The sequence below is a fragment of the Macaca thibetana genome, chromosome 2, assembly GCF_024542745.1.
Source record: "Macaca thibetana thibetana isolate TM-01 chromosome 2, ASM2454274v1, whole genome shotgun sequence".
Classification (NCBI taxonomy): domain Eukaryota; kingdom Metazoa; phylum Chordata; class Mammalia; order Primates; family Cercopithecidae; genus Macaca; species Macaca thibetana.
The window spans coordinates 45,890,891-45,906,821 of NC_065579.1; the positions used below are offsets into that span (position 1 = coordinate 45,890,891).

At 39.0% G+C, this 15,931-nt stretch overlaps 1 protein-coding gene across 1 annotated transcript in view; it reads right to left on the reverse strand.

Moving 5' to 3' along the window:
* SLC9A9 (solute carrier family 9 member A9) overlaps positions 1-15,931 on the reverse strand; it is a 586,828-nt gene that overhangs the window by 120,388 nt on the left and 450,509 nt on the right. The window lies entirely within an intron of this gene.

Genomic DNA, 15,931 nt, shown 5'->3' on the forward strand with positions numbered 1-15,931 from the left:
CCTCAGGATGCTGGAGAAGTTAAGCATCAACAGCAGCTCTTCACTACTGTCTTTCCTGGCAAGGTAAGTATCCCTGAAACCTAGGATAGCAGCCATCAGGAAAAAGACCTCCATAGCCCCAAAAACACACATTCTGGAGAGAAGATGGCCTGGTACCTCGGCAACCACCCATTGACCAAAATGTCCTGGGAATGTGTGTGTCCAGCCTGGAGCAGTGTTTCCTGAGGCAGAGTAAACAGAACGTTTTTCTAGAGACTTCCCCATAGGGAGGATTCAGACTGTGGAGTCTGAGGCGTATACAGTTTGGGGGCTCTCTCTTTAAGGAAAATAATACAAAAATATAAATACAAAATTGGGAGTGAAAGTGACTCTTCAGAAGGATAAGTCACAAAAAAATTACTATGTTTTTAAAGCTGGCAACTGCAATAGACCTCTCAAAGCCCAGGACAAACACAAAACATTTTAATTAATGAACTGTCTGACACACTGCTAAAATAACTTTCTTCTGGAATTTTTGCCTCCTAACTTTGCTCCTCTCTTTATATGATAATGATTTTGTATTAGAGAATAAAAAGATAAGGCAGTCTTTCCTCTAGCAAGACTGATAAAAATTGTTGATAGTTGGAAGGCATTAAGGCACGATTTCTTACACACAGACATGCTTGCTATGTGCCTCACTGCTAAAGGGTAAGGTCCCGCAAATGCAAGATTTCTGATAAATTTTATTTTATGCAATTCCCATAAGCAATGCACAGTGTACTTATCAGTGTACATGCTTTGTCATTGAATATATTCCTGAATTTCCATTTTGATGAGGCATCAATGAAAACTGCATTTTATATATCTCATGATTAGAAGAATTTTCAACAGAGTCTCCAGCCTGGCTCAATGCATCTCAAACCTTGTTTTTCCTTCACTACCCACAGACTTCTGATGCCAGGCACCATAGGACACGTTTATATTTAATTCAGACTTGTGCATTATTCCTGTAAGCCATTCCTACTCTGGGGTGGACAGCAGTGGCTTAGCCATGCACAGAAGTGACTGCAGCCCACACGAATGTATCCCATTCAATCTAAACTAAATTCACTCTCAATTCAGTTTCCCCTTAGTTGGATCCCCCAAATGCCCACAGCTATTCCAATACCATCTGATCAGAGGAGAAGTATGAGGAAAAGGCAGCTGTAGTGGAAAGAAACAGCAGTTGAACCCAACTGTGTTGAAACTATGTATTTTTTTGCAAATCTTACAAAAATATGAGACCATGGGAACACAGTACTGGGGATCTTCCCAGGGCCTTGGAGGGCCAGACCAAGTGAGGGGCCCTGAAACTCAAACTTCCTCTGTTTCCAGGGAGCGTCCCTCTGCCTGCTTCAGCTGGAGTGGGGCAGGGTGGGAGGGCTGGGGGGAGGGCTGGGGAGAGGTCTTGCCCAAGCTCCACCAGAGTCCTTCCTGTGAATCCACATTTGCTAGACATTTAGGGACTTTTCTTCAACTCTTGTTCATCATAAACACCTCTGTAATCATCTTCCAGGCCTGCTGTTGGGGTGGGGGAAGCAAAGCCACGTGAGAAGCCTCCAGTCAAGCAAATGTGTAACTCTTTATAAGGAGAACAGTAACAGTAAAGTCCCACCTGTTTAAAATACTTCTGATTCTTCACAGGTAAGTGTCTTGTGGACATGAATAGCCCCGTCTCTCTAACCAAGGGGGGCAAATTCATAGCTATTTATTCTGTGCTGAAGTTTTTGCCTTTAGGGCACTGGGAAGAGCCTCTGGAGGGGAGGAACCTTTGCTTCTTGGAGTAGGAAAACGAGCCATTTGATCTATGTCATCTGAGAAGTAACAAGAAAGGAAAGGGGAGGAGAGAGGGAAAGGATGTCAGGGAGGAGAAAGGAAAGGGGAAGGAGGGAGGAGAAAGGAGAGGGGAAGGGACCAAGGGACGAAGGGAAGAGGGGAGAACAGCAGTGTAGAGAGGGGTGGGGATGGCCTGGCTCTGACAGTGGAACCCAGGTGTGGAGGCTCCCAGCCCACTTCTCTTACGGGGCTAGGCCACTTTCACAGCTGTGTGGTGGATTAGAGCCCTCCGGCAGGTGCTGGCTGCTCCCTAGAGGCTTCATTGCTGGATAAGCCCAGATCTCACGGACGAAGCTGCTGGGCACCCAGGTTGGCAGTGAACTGAAATGAGGGTCATGGGGCTCCCACCACTGTATCTGCTTAGGGCCTTTTCCTAGGTCTCTGTCTAGAAACCTGGAGAGGACAAAAATAGAATTTTACAAGAAGCCCAACATTTAACATTTGAGGCAGTACTGAGGCCTTTCACTAAAGTGAAAGCTTTTCTTCACAGCAGCAATCACAGAAGACATTCCTGCACAGCTAGATGGGGCGGAGGAAGTGGATGAAATTCTTTCAGTTGATGGGGACTCAGTGGAAGGCATCTCAGAGGCCTGATTGGGAAGAAGCCTGTACCTCCTCCCACATCTCATCTCAGGGCAGGTCCAGAGCAGGACAAATGCCACAAGTGGCTTGAGGAAAGTCAACCTCCATGAAAGGTGCTTCCCTCCTGGGGAAGCCAGGGTGAACATGGTCCTCGCCTGCACAGGGCATACAGTTTGGGAGGTTCAATGAGGATAATATAAAAAATGTACCACAGCTTAAGTGCTATGAAGGAAACAATGCCTTCTTTCACTTGTGATATTAGGTACTTTTGATGAAAATCTGGCTAATATATGTTTCTTGGCTACCTGCCTCCTTAAATAGGGTGTAAGGGGGATATTCTAATCTTAACTGGGGACTCAATATTGCAACTGGTCCCATAAAGTCTAACACTTGCTGCATTACAACGATTTCCGAGAGGTGTATGAACCTTTTTATGACCACAATAAATGGTCCCTGGCTACTGTCATTTTTTTTTTTTTTTTTTTTTTTTTTTCTCGTATCTGCCAGTTAGATTGCCTTTATTTTTCCTGGCTGTGACAATATGTCAACATATTGTCCCTATGACCCCCACCCCTTTTAATTTATTGTAGGACTAACCCTGACAAATTTATTTTTATTTTATCTATCTATCTATCTATCTATCTATCTATCTATCTATCTATCTATCTCTACCTATCTATCTAATTCAAATATTATAGGAGGACTTACAATCACACACAATTGTTCTTATAATACCCTTGCACACCCTCAGACCAACTTCCATTGCCTTGGAGGGCAATTTTCTGCCTTTTCTCGTTTGTGATATATAAGCTGACAGAGACATGCATGGCACCTTCACACAGCATCCCGGGGGTATGCAAACATGCCAACTACATCTGTATCTCTTACTCTTCTCTTCAAGAAAGCAAGTCAGAATATGAAACTGATGTTATTTTAGGGTTAACCATGTATCCACTCACTTTCAAAAACTTTTTACAGCCCTTTTTAATGCATGAACATCCACTTTTGTGCACAAAAGATCATTTATACATAATGAGTTTTTGAGAGGTTATTAGAAAGAAGACATAATATCGTCCCAGATTGTGGTGTTACATGTATATAGCAGCCCCCTAGGTGAGATCACAGTATGAAGTCCAACCTCCTTAGGTGACATCCAAGGGTCTTTAGCACCTCTCCCTCAATGTTAAGCTAGCTACCCTTTCTGCTCATCTGACCTGGACAGTGTCCTGGGTTCGGTAACTGGACTCGTCCTTGTTTCTGAGCCCTGGTACCAAATACAGTCCCTGAGCTCTGGCCAAACGGTAATCTGCCAGTTTCTCTCCCATGGACTGGACCCCCTCCCTCCAAACTCCAGGCTGGTATTTTGGGCCATGCTGGCTACCACTGAACTTGTGAGATACCCTGCCTGAACTCCAAGCACTGTCCTCCCTTCTGTCTGATCACCATCCTGGCCCATCCACCACGATGCCCTTCCTAGGTCTCAGATCTCCCATCACTAGAAGTTACTGAGACTTGGAGTGAAGTAGCTGTACTCCTCCAACTCTACTCTCTGCTCCCAAACAGAATCCCTTCTGGGCGCCAGAGATCACCTTGTTTTGTCTGTGGCAACCCTGGCTCACCCTTTGCTCACCTGTCTGGTTATACCCAACCATGCAGGGCAAGCTCTACAGTATACATTGGCCCTAGTTGGAATCTGGCCTTCATGATTACCCTGTAGTTGTTGAAGGGTCAGTGAAACCCAGCTGTCAAGAGGATGGTTTGTAGCCAGACTGCCTGGGTTGAGAAATGTGGCTCTGCTTCTCACTTGTTTTGTGACCTGTGTCACTCACTCTGTCTCCATCTTGGTTTCTTCACTAGTACAATGGGGATAATTAGAGAACCCATTTCACAGGGTTGTGGTGAGGACTAAATGAGAAAATTTAGGACCTGTTATATAGTAAGCTTTTAAGAATGTTAGCAGCTATTATTGATATTATTATTTTTCAGTACTTATCAGTGGGGCCAGAGCTCAGTTACTTATTACTTTCAGAGATAAGCCCTCCTAGTACTTGTTTCTGCACTGGGCAACCTTTGAATATATAGCAACAACCACAACTGAGCCACAGGGAGCAGCTAGTGTATAGCAAGGATTTCTGGTCTCATAGCAAAACATTGTTTCTGTTTAAAGAGGGCCAAGTTTCCTAGGTTTTGATTTTTTTTTAAATTTATTTCTTTTGTTTTTGAGACACAGTTTCGTTCTGTCACCCAGGCTGGAGTACAGTGGTATGTTCTTGGTTCACTGCAACCTCTACCTCCTGGGTTCAAGTGATTCTTTTGCCTTAGCCTCCCAAGTAGCTGAGATTACAGGCGTGTGCCACTACATCCAGCTAATTTTTGAATTTTCAGTAGAGATAGGGTTTTGCCATGTTGCCCAGGCTAGTCTCGAAGTGCTGGGCTCAAGTGATCCATCCACCTTGGCTTCCCAAAGTGTTGGGATTACAGGTGTGAGCCATTGTGCCTCGCCTGGTTTTGAATTATTTATAATTTATTGGTAGACTAGTTAGGGTAACAAGGCCACAAAGAAGGAAAAGATGGTGTCTGAGGAGCAAGGAGAAAGAAGAAAAAGGGAGGAGCTGAGCAGAAAGCAAGCAAACAAAAGGAAGGTGAAAAGGAAAGAAAGAGAAAGAAATACATTATTATAAAGAATAGGTGACCGCGGTGGATAAATAATTGTAAAGGTGCATGCAGCCTTAGAAAAGGTGAGCCGAGGGTGGAGGGATAAATAACCACACAGCCCAAGAAAATATAGAGGAAAAAATATAGAAAAAATATAGGGAAATAAAGAACCAGTAAAGAATTAGAAAGCAACTAAAAAGGCTGGTTAAAATTTTATATGATGTTTTGCATTCCTGATGTACCTTTTAATTTTAAGCAAGTTGAGTGCTGCCTCTATGGTATTCAAATGGAAATGAAGGCAAGCTTCGCACATATTCCCAGCTGTGCCCTCATACATCTCACTCCGGGTTCCTCATTTACAACGAGCATCAAGCTCCACTTTCAGAGCACAACACATCTCTTGTGCACCATAATGCACCCTCCCTTCCTATTGTGCTTCCATTCTTTGGTGAGTTTTATTAGACATATTGAAATCTCGGGATGCTCTTATACCCAACCATAGTTTAAAAAAAAATGCCCCAAAGTTGGGTTTTTCTTAGAGGGAAAGCAAGGTAACTAACAAAAGGCTCACTTTTCCCATTAAAGCCAACAAATTCCACTCTGATTCTTATCACTTAGCACCTCTGAAAGGCACTGAAATACTACTAGGGCTTAGTTTCATCCTGTGAATTCCAGTAGTCTTAGGTGCAGTTTTGATTCTTTTGAGCCCCCTGCTGACAGGGCCTGGGTGGTGGGGAAGATACATTATTTCCTCTAAGACCTGCTTTTGATGGCAAAGTCTAAAAAATGACATTTTCAGTAAGGGAAGAGTGGCTGGATATTGAGCACATAAATTCAGCTTGAAATGGAGGCGTCTGAAAGATACCCACTGAGGTTTGGGGACTATTGTGTAGCCATGAGAATATCACTTGGGGGCCAACATCTGCGACTGTACCCTGTATTATTTGACTAAATAATCCCAGAGCTTGTGTAAGACCAACATTAATACAGTTAATAATTCAAATATTTTAATTTCAATTTGGGAAACAAGAAAATGAACTAAAGTAAGCGGAAAAACTCACTTTGGTTCATTTTGTAATTTAAGTGTGGCACAGTAGTTAAGAATTTGGACCCTGGAATCAGGTTGCATGGATTCAAATTTCACTTCCATTATTTACTACTTGCATAACTTTGAGACAAATTACTTAACCTTTGCAAATCTCAGTTTTCCCAACTATAAGTGGGGATAAGCATGTATCTATTTCATGAGCTATTATAAGGATGAAATGAGTTAATAAAATATATAAAATATTGGCTGCCATCTAGGAAGCACTCATGAAATATTAGTTGATGCTCTCCTTGTTAGTGCTGTTATTATTAGAGAAATGGATGTACCCTAAATTGAGTCATAAATACAATATAGGTTAAAGACAAGAGTGGCTTTTCCATAAATGACAGACGCTAGGATATAAAGGTCAATGATAGGATTCCTGCCATCAGTGACCCAAGATCTAATGGGAAAAACAGATTGGAAGCAAAGAACTACAGTATGGTGTGATAAGCATTGTACATTAATTATTTGAACACACCAACAAAAAGCCCAATCAAGATGAGCTATGGAGCATTTAGGTAAGTTTCATAGAGGAGATGGACACTGAAAAGTGAGAATGAGTTTAATGGTAAGAGAGAAGTTTAGGGGAGGGGACTCCAGGCACAGCGTGGGCAAAGGCATAGGAGAACAAAGTAGGTTGGAACATCATAAATAACTCTGTATGGCTAGACTGCGAGGGTCATAAACATGGAGGTGAACAGAGTTGCTTTGGATGACACCAGAAAGTAACATAAGGCCAAATTATGAAGAATCTTGAGTGCTATGCTTAGGAAAGCATTTTTTGTTTCTCTGTAGGCAGTACGGGGTGAAATAATTACATTTATGTTTTAGAAAGATCACTGGAAGTATACATTGTGATATTAAGAAACTGGTGGTTGTCTTCAGGTTGGGATAGAAAAGAAAAAAAAAAAAAAAAACTGGAGGCATGGAGGTCATTTAGTAGTCTATTGCAATGGTCCAACCAAGAGTTCATTAGGGTCTAACTAAGTTAGCAGTGGTGGAAAAGAAGAGATAGATTTCAGAGATATATACATGAAGGGGTGGTGAGGGCCATTGCACATGACAGGCTCACTGTGGGAAGAAGAGGAGGAAAGTATTGAGGTGTTTCTGAGTTTCTACTCCAGACACTTGAATGGTTCATCCTACCATTAGCCATATTAAAGAAGGAGAAGCATGTGCATGGGAATTTCCCCCAAGGGACATCCTATTAGAAAGATAAAACTGAAACTCAGGGTCAGTAAGATTGGATCTGAGCACTTCTATTGTGAGTGAAGCAGAGTCAGCTCTCTACATTGTTATCAACTCAAGAAAAATAGCAACCCCCTCAGAGTTTTGTCTAGTTGCTTGTCTGAAGTGGAGATTCTTACCAAAAGGTAAAGTCTAAGAATAAGGAAGGGATAATGAGTTCTTCAAGGTCAAGATAAATGGACTGGGAATATTCATAGAAGCTGGAGAAGGGTGTGGCATGTCAAGTATTTAAAGACACTTTGGACATCTTATTTAAGAAGGGTTAGAGGGAGAAGAAGGAAGAAAGGGGGGTTCTATAATTTGGGGACATGAAGTATGTGATATGATTGTGAGCCCCCCCATAGGAGATGAAGATGCAGAGCTGGGATGCTGCTGAGAGCAGTGGTGCCCCTCTGGGTTTCCACCACTGCATGGACACACTGTCATTGCCTGGTACTCATATGCTTTGCTAGGTCAATTTTTCTACCCCTGGGACTTGTCTACCAAATTGAAAACAGCTGGGTCAAGGATTCATGCACCATTCCTGTCCTGGTATTCCAAGGTTGCCCATATGCCATTTACTTTTCTCTTAGAGATTATGGAGATGGAATGGATTTCATGAAACTCTGTTGGGTTGACTAGACTAAAGAAGGGTCAGGTCTCTCTTTAACTCTTTGCTGACACAGTTGACTGAAAATACTAGGTAACAGCTAAGAAGAGGCACAGAGCATGAACATTAGGAGTTAGACATTCTGACTGGCTGTTCCCATCACTTCCTTGTGTGACTTTAGGCAGGAAACTGTACCTCGGTTTCCTTTTCCACAAAATGGAGATAGGAATGGTAAGTATGTCATAGGCTGTTGTGGGATAATACACGTAAGGGGCTTGGCACAGGATCTGGCCCCTAGAAAATACTTAGAAGCAGTAGCTGTTGTTCTTGTTGTGGTAGTGGTATTAATAGATATTGTTGTCTTTGCTACTTAGGACTCCTGAATAAAAGATTTAACTGTCAAGATTTCCAGCAAAACAGTTATGTTTTACCCTTCCTCACCTGTGATTTTCCTTGTGATTTCTGATTCCAGTGGAGGCTTGTTTATGATGGAGGTTTTGGAGGGTAAAGACTAAGAGTGGGGATGTTCTGGGTGCAGAGATAAAAATGTGTGGCCGGTGTTTACATGTGTCTGACAATTTAGATATACAGTTTGGAGTGTGTAAGTGTGCTGAAAACATTATGTTCTTTGAAAAATAAACATGAATAAGCAAGTACATGTCACAGACACAAATGCAGATCTACATCCTGTGCTTTATGTTTGGCACAACTCCCCTTGAGTTTGGAGTACTTAGTTCTGCCAAGATGTAAGCTAATTTCAGGCTACAGATAAGAGTCCATTAGAAACTAGATTGAAAATGAATACACAGACTGATTTCTTTTGACCTAAGCTGCAAGCATACTGACACCCTTTGGTAGGAAGACAGATGTAATAGCTTATCAAGGCATCTGGCCTTTCTTCCCTAAGGCTTCACTCTGGGTGGCCTGCCTGGGCAATTAGGGATTTATCAGAGTCAAATGCACATCCCCAGAAAAGCCATCCTTTCAAGTGGATTTGCTTTTTAAAATTCTAGTGTTACTGGGTGGGGAGTCTTCACAATGTCAGACTGAACAAGTTATATGGGAAAAAAGAGGGGCATTTTATTACTGAATATGAAGTAGTTGTAGCAGCTTTATATGTTGGTATGAAACCATAAATGGTTGAAAAACAAATCCCAGGCTGTCAGGGGTCTGAGCAAGAAGTGGAAACCTAAAACCTGAAAATCACTGTGGTTATTTCACAGTTAAATAAACAGAATGATCTAATGCCAGAAGTGGATCTCCTTCCCTCACTTTCACTGTCAAGTGAAACGCTAAGCTATGAGGAACTCCAGGCAGAACTGTGGCCTAATCCCAGCTTGCCATTAAAGACCATGCTTGGCGTGCATCGGGGTCAGCAGTGAGATCTCAGGGTGAGTCTCCACATTGTTGCTCTTTGATGTGCTCAGGCTTCAGTGGGAAACCTGGAAGGGAAGGAGCCTTAATGGGAATGTGTTCTCTTGATGCAAGGAGCATATTCTCCCCATGAACATCATCTACAAAATCACAAGTATATTTTGACAATAAGGGGGGAATGCATGGAATATATATATAATATATTTCAAGAACCGTAAAACTCCTCTATGCAATAATCCAAAATAACATTTAACCCAGCCAAAGCAAATATTTTTGTGGAGTGATATCTTGGAAAGAATCCTTAGAAGGAAACAACAAAGCTTTGCAAAATTGATGGATATGTACCTACAACACAACTCATTCAAAACATAAAATTCTAATGGTTGATGCTGAACTGCCCCCCGCCCCCACTCCCTTACCACCAGATCAGCTTTGCATATTAATAGGGAAAGATGGTTTATAAGATGTTTTGAGAAAGCTTCCTCCCAAATCAGGACTTTCGCTAACTGCCAATGCCTAGACTTCCTTAGCACAGGATAAAACTCTTCATTCCTCATTGAAGATTAGGCCTTACAAGGCAAGGACTTAGGAGAGGTAATATTTGAGCTTGTATTCACACCAGATACAAGTGAATCAGACTTATTCCTGAGAGCAGAAAGAGATGGGAACAAAAGCCTAAGGTCAACAGAGGTATCTCCACCATGAAGCATGGAAGGAAGGCAGCGGGTGAAAAGGGAGCTGGAGACACAACATTATTATAGTAACAGCTAATATGTAGAATCTACACTAGGTAATATTCATGTATTATATAAAACATATGGAGTTTGGGAAGAGGATTTGAAGTTATTACACCACCATGTATTTTAGTTATTAAAAGCAAAAAAAGAAAAATTTATAACCCACTTCTTTAGATTAACTATTAAAAAGCACTTGCAATTGGTTTCTTTAATAATTTTGCACCAGTAAATTTGTTGCTTCAGGCTATCCATCACCAACATCCTGGAGACGGTACAGAATTATTAACCACGTGGACTGAAAACATGAAAAAATAACCAAAGAAGATTGTTTCACCAACACTAATGTATCACTAAAATTAAAATTAAAACAGCTTTGGGATATAAAATGGTTGCCAAAACTGTTGTTTAAGCCCACAATTGGAAGCAGATTTGATTTACAATCTCTACAAATAACTGAAATCTTATTTTCATTTGGAGCAGTTAACATTCTGTAAGACCATATTATATTATAGACCATATTAAGACCAGATGCTACTAATTCACAGATGTTGTGTGTATATATATATATATATACACACACACACATATATGTACACCCACATATATATCTATATTTCACTTCTATTTTTACTTTAGTGAAAAAAACTTTTTCCATAGTCCCAGAAGAGAATCAAGTCAGAAATGTCTTAATAATGCATTATCTTGGTTTTTGCTAAAAATGAATAAATATCTTAATTTTAAAAGGAAAGCTGACAGAAAGACAATGGGTAAGCAAGGAAGCTGCTACTGCATGACACATAAAAAGAGAAGAAAATCATTTCAGTTTCTTGCTGAGATGGATTAAAGTAAATCACTAGAAAAATAATGTTTTTCTCTGGTCAAGTCTGCTATTAACCATTGGGCTGAAGTGCATGCTTGTGTGCATGACTATGTTAAAAAGAAATTAAATATTTAAAATTTTAAAAGGGAAAGAATTTGTGGTTAACACTAGAATTATAATGAAAACTGTACCTTGATTTTGGAATCAATGGTTTAAAATCAGGAAAGTGAATGAAAATTGGCGACAATACTATGGGGAAGAAGCTGTCTTATAGCAGAAGAGAAAGGCAAAGAGGAAAAGAGTAGCAAGAATATGTTGTAAAACAGGTTCTGAAATTGTTATGAAGACTACGGAAAGTGCACAGCATGGAAACAGAATTAGCATTAATTTGGCAGAAAATGACATAATGAAAGTTAATTGGATGCTCGTGGCTAATGTAACATTCAGGCTGTTTTGGCCTATCATTCTAGGAGATCATGATGAAAGCTTAAACAACTATTGTATATGAACTGATATTTTTCCTGACACCACACTATCCACATCCTAAAAGCAGGGCAGATAGACTATTTCATTAATTCTCTCCTTCACTCACTAATTCACCCACTCATTCATTCATGAAATACCGGTTGAGAATATATCAAGACCATTAGTATATGCTAGATATTGTGGTGGACATGAAAAATTTGTTACACTCATATATATCTTCAAAGTACATACAGTAAGTTTCATCAAACCTAGATGTAGTTAATAAGGCATACCATTACTTTACGTACATCTAAGAAGAAAAATGCTGTTAATTATATTTGTGACACCATTGATTATGAGACACACTTGACTTCAAAAATGCTAAAGTGTGAAAAAATGTGCAGCTGGAATAAATGAATACCCACACAAAATAATAAAAATCTAGGGTTCAATAATAATGTCAAGCCATTACACATACTAGCCTCTGGATACTTCATATATGGCTAGTATGTTATTTGCTGTCCTTGGGGAAAAATTCAAAAGACATATTTTGAAATCTTTCAAACAAAATGTTCTTTTTATGCTTACAGATTAAAAGATAATTCATTCTCTACTACTCAGCCACAAAGAAGGAAGGAATTAGTGGCATCTGCAGCAATCTGGATGGAACTGGAAACTATTATTCTAAGAGAAGTAACTCAGGAATGGAAAACCAAACATCGTATGTTCTCACTCATAAGTGGGAACTAAGCTATGAGGATGAAAAAGCCTATGAATGATACATTAAACACTGGGGACTCAGGGGAAAGGCTGGGAGGTGGGTGAGGGATAAAAGACTATAAATTGGGTCCAGTGTATACTACTCAGGTGATGGGTGCACCAAAATCTCACAAATTACCACAAAACAACTTACTCATGTAAGCAAATACCACCTGTTTCCCAAAAACCTAAGGAAATAAACAATTAAAAAAAACTTTTGACTGAATTAATGCCAAAAAAAAAAAGATAATTCATTCCCTTTTAAAATTCTGTGTCAAGCAACTTTTAGTCATCACTGGGTTGAATCAGAGCCAGGACTAGACTGAGGCAAGGAAGACATCCTGTCTCTCAGGATCATGCAAGTGCTGAGCATTTTTATGAGCCCGAGAGTGACTGCCTCCTTAGATTTTGCATCCTAGGTACCTTGTTTGCCTCCCCCAGTCCTGATCCTGGGTGAAATAACAACTTTGTAATTGTTTTTACTATTTTACCCTTGGATCTTCCGGACTGCTGACCTTTTCATTTTTCCCTCTACATTTACTCTACTCCCTTTTCTCCACATTATCCTGGACTCTGGAATGCAGACCAATGTAGATGGCATCATTTGGGTTATCGTGCTCTTTGGTCTTGAATTGGTTTAGCCAATAGGAAGCACTGGCAGGATATTGGAAGGAGAGAGGAGAGTGAGACAGGGTATCTATTTCTTCCTTCCTGCCAGGTCACCAGGCTTGTCTGTATTCTTCTATCAAAGCCTCAGCTCCTTAATCCCTCTCTATTTACCCTACCCAGCTACCCTCTCTGGGTTCTGGTAAATATTCCCATTTGGGTATAGGTTGGTAACTGCTCTCCATTGATTCCAGTCCTGGGGTACTGCACTATTCCTTGTTTTCTAAAACCAGCTCATGTAATAGTTCCTTACTAAGTTCCTTTAATTTACTCAGCTTGAATGTGCCATTGTTTTTCCTACCTGGCAACAGACTAATGTAGAAAGCTATTCACATTAGTAAGCATGCAACAGTAAAAAGGTTTCACTTAAACTGGAAACTAAGTTTTCAGGGACTTGAAATTTCTTAAGAAATCCATAAATATAATAAATCTTAAACATAGCTTTGTTTCCAGCCTTAATGTCAGAATTGTGTCTTTAAATGTTTCTCTAAGGTACTTGAATATTCATGTACAACTTGACATAGACTGTTCCTATTCCTAGTCTGGCTCAGGTTTTCACAAGAAATTCACATACGAGTTGTGACATCTGACAATGGCAGATGTTAGGAGTGCAGATCATATCATAAGATATAGTAGGACCTACACAGGAGGAATGAAAGTGCTCCTGAACATAATCCACTTATGATGCCTTAAATCAAAATATGCTTTATTAAGTGCTCCAACTTAAACCTATGAATTCCATATGAACCAAGGTTCATATGGTTCATATGTTAAGAGTTCTCAGAAGCCTTTCTAGAAGCTGAAATTCTACCCTAGTGAGGTACATTTCACCATCTCAGATGGAGAAATCTAGATTCTAGAAATCTGGCTTTCCTGATGATTAGCTTGGTGAAATAGTTCATTTTCATGGTGAAAACACCAGTCTCAGAACTGTAAGTGGAAGGGAGCTCAGATGATACCACCCTACCAATGTCGTTTTAAAGATAAGAACACTGAGACCCACAAAGATTAGCTAATTTGAGAAAAGTTACATTGGTAGTAAGCAACAGAAGAATTAAACAGTTTTTTAAAAAATTTTAATTTGACATGCTGCCTACCTTAATGAATAAAAAGAAATTATAAAAATTTAAAAATCCTTTGGCATGAATAGACTTCTATGAGAAGATTTAAGTGTAGAAATTATTGGAACATACTTATTGCTTGAGATGTCCATATATAACAATGCAAAGTGAACTTGAAATCTACAAATATTATTGTAGTGTGGTAGAATGTGGTGTTTCTCAAACTAGCAATTTACTTAGCACCTTTGTGGTTTTTTTTTTTTTTTTTTTTGGTAGAACTGAAAGATACTTTCTTTAATGTTTTTCTTTTTCTGTCAGTTTTTGCTTCAGGTATCCTGGTACTCTGTTGTTGAGTGCATCTCTGTTTATGAATGTTATATATTCCAAGTGAATTAACCCTTTCATTATTATAAAGTGTCCCTTTTTGTGTCTCATGCTTTTTCATAAGTCTATTTGTCTGATATTAGTATACTACTCCAGATCTCTTGTGGTTATTGTTTGCATGGCATATCTTTTCCCATCCTCTTTCCCTTTCCGTTTCCCTTCTGGATATTTGTATCTTTGAATCTAGGTGAAATTAGTTTTTCTTTTTTCAATTCAGTCTGACAGTGTCTGCCTTTTGATTACATTGTTTAGTTCATTCACATTTAATGGTATTGATATAATTGGATTTACTTCTTCCATTTTGCTGTTTGTATATGTTTATTTGTTGATTTTTTAAAATAATTTTGTTTTTTTCTTAGTGGTTGCTCTAGGGGTTACAATATACATGTCAATTTATTAGACTCTGCTTTGGATTTATAATAACTCGATTCCAGTAAGATGTAGAACATTTGCTCCACTCTTACTTCCTGAATCAGAAATAAGATTTAATAACATCCTTTGTGCTGTCATATATATCACATGTATATGTTATAAACACAATTCAACGTTATTGTTACTTTATATCAATCTTACATCTTTTTAAAAATTGTGAAAAAAGTATATTTACAAAGTTTTTCTTTTAATCTTTTTTACTACTTCTGTTACTTTTTATTTCTTCCTGTGAATTTGAGTACTGTCTCATGCCACTTCCTTGTTCCACTACAGCTTCCTTTCCTTGCTCCTCATTTGTGCTATTATTGTCAAATACATATCTTTATATCCTATAGATAATTTTATATTGTTTTTAATTTTAAAAAGAAGGGAGATAAAATATATACTTATGCTGTTTTTTATAGTTAATATATAGTTACCTTTGCCAGCACTTTTTTTTTTTCACGTGGATTTAAATTGTAGTCTGGTGTCATTTCCTTTTATTAAAAAATTTTCCTTAGTAATTATTGTCAGGCAGGTATGCTAACAACAAATTCAGTCTTTATTTGGAAATGTGACTTTGTCTTCCTTTTTGAAAGATAGTTTTGCTGGGTATTGGGTTCTTGCTGTTGGGTTTTTCTTTAAGCACTTTATGTTATCTCACTGCTTTGTGGACTTCATTAATTCTGATAAGAAGTCAGATATTCCTATTATTGGAGTTCTGTGTGTGATGAATAACTTCTCTTATTGCATTCAAGATTTTCACTTTGTCTTTCAACATTTTGAGTATAATTTGTCTTGATATGGCTTTTTGTTTTCCCTACTTGTAATTCATTGAACTTCTTGAGGGTATAGATTGATTTTTAAAAATCATATTTGGGAGGTTTTCAGCTATTATTTCTTAGATTATTTTTTCTTCCTTTTCTCTTCTTCGAAAACTTCCATTACATACATGTTGGTGTTCCAAATGGTATCTCAGAGGTCTCTAATTATCTGCTCATTTTTTCTTCTTGTTTTTCTGATTATATACTTTCTGATGATGTGCCATCAAGTTCAATCACTGACTATTTCTTCTTCTAGCTCATATATATAGTTGAGCCCTTTTAGGAGATTTTTCATTTGTTATACTTTCACCTCAAGAGTTTTTAATTTTTTGTATAATTTTTTTTTCTTTTTTTGGAGACGGAGTCTCACTCTGTCACCCAGGCTAGAGAGCAGTGGTGCGATCTGAGCTTA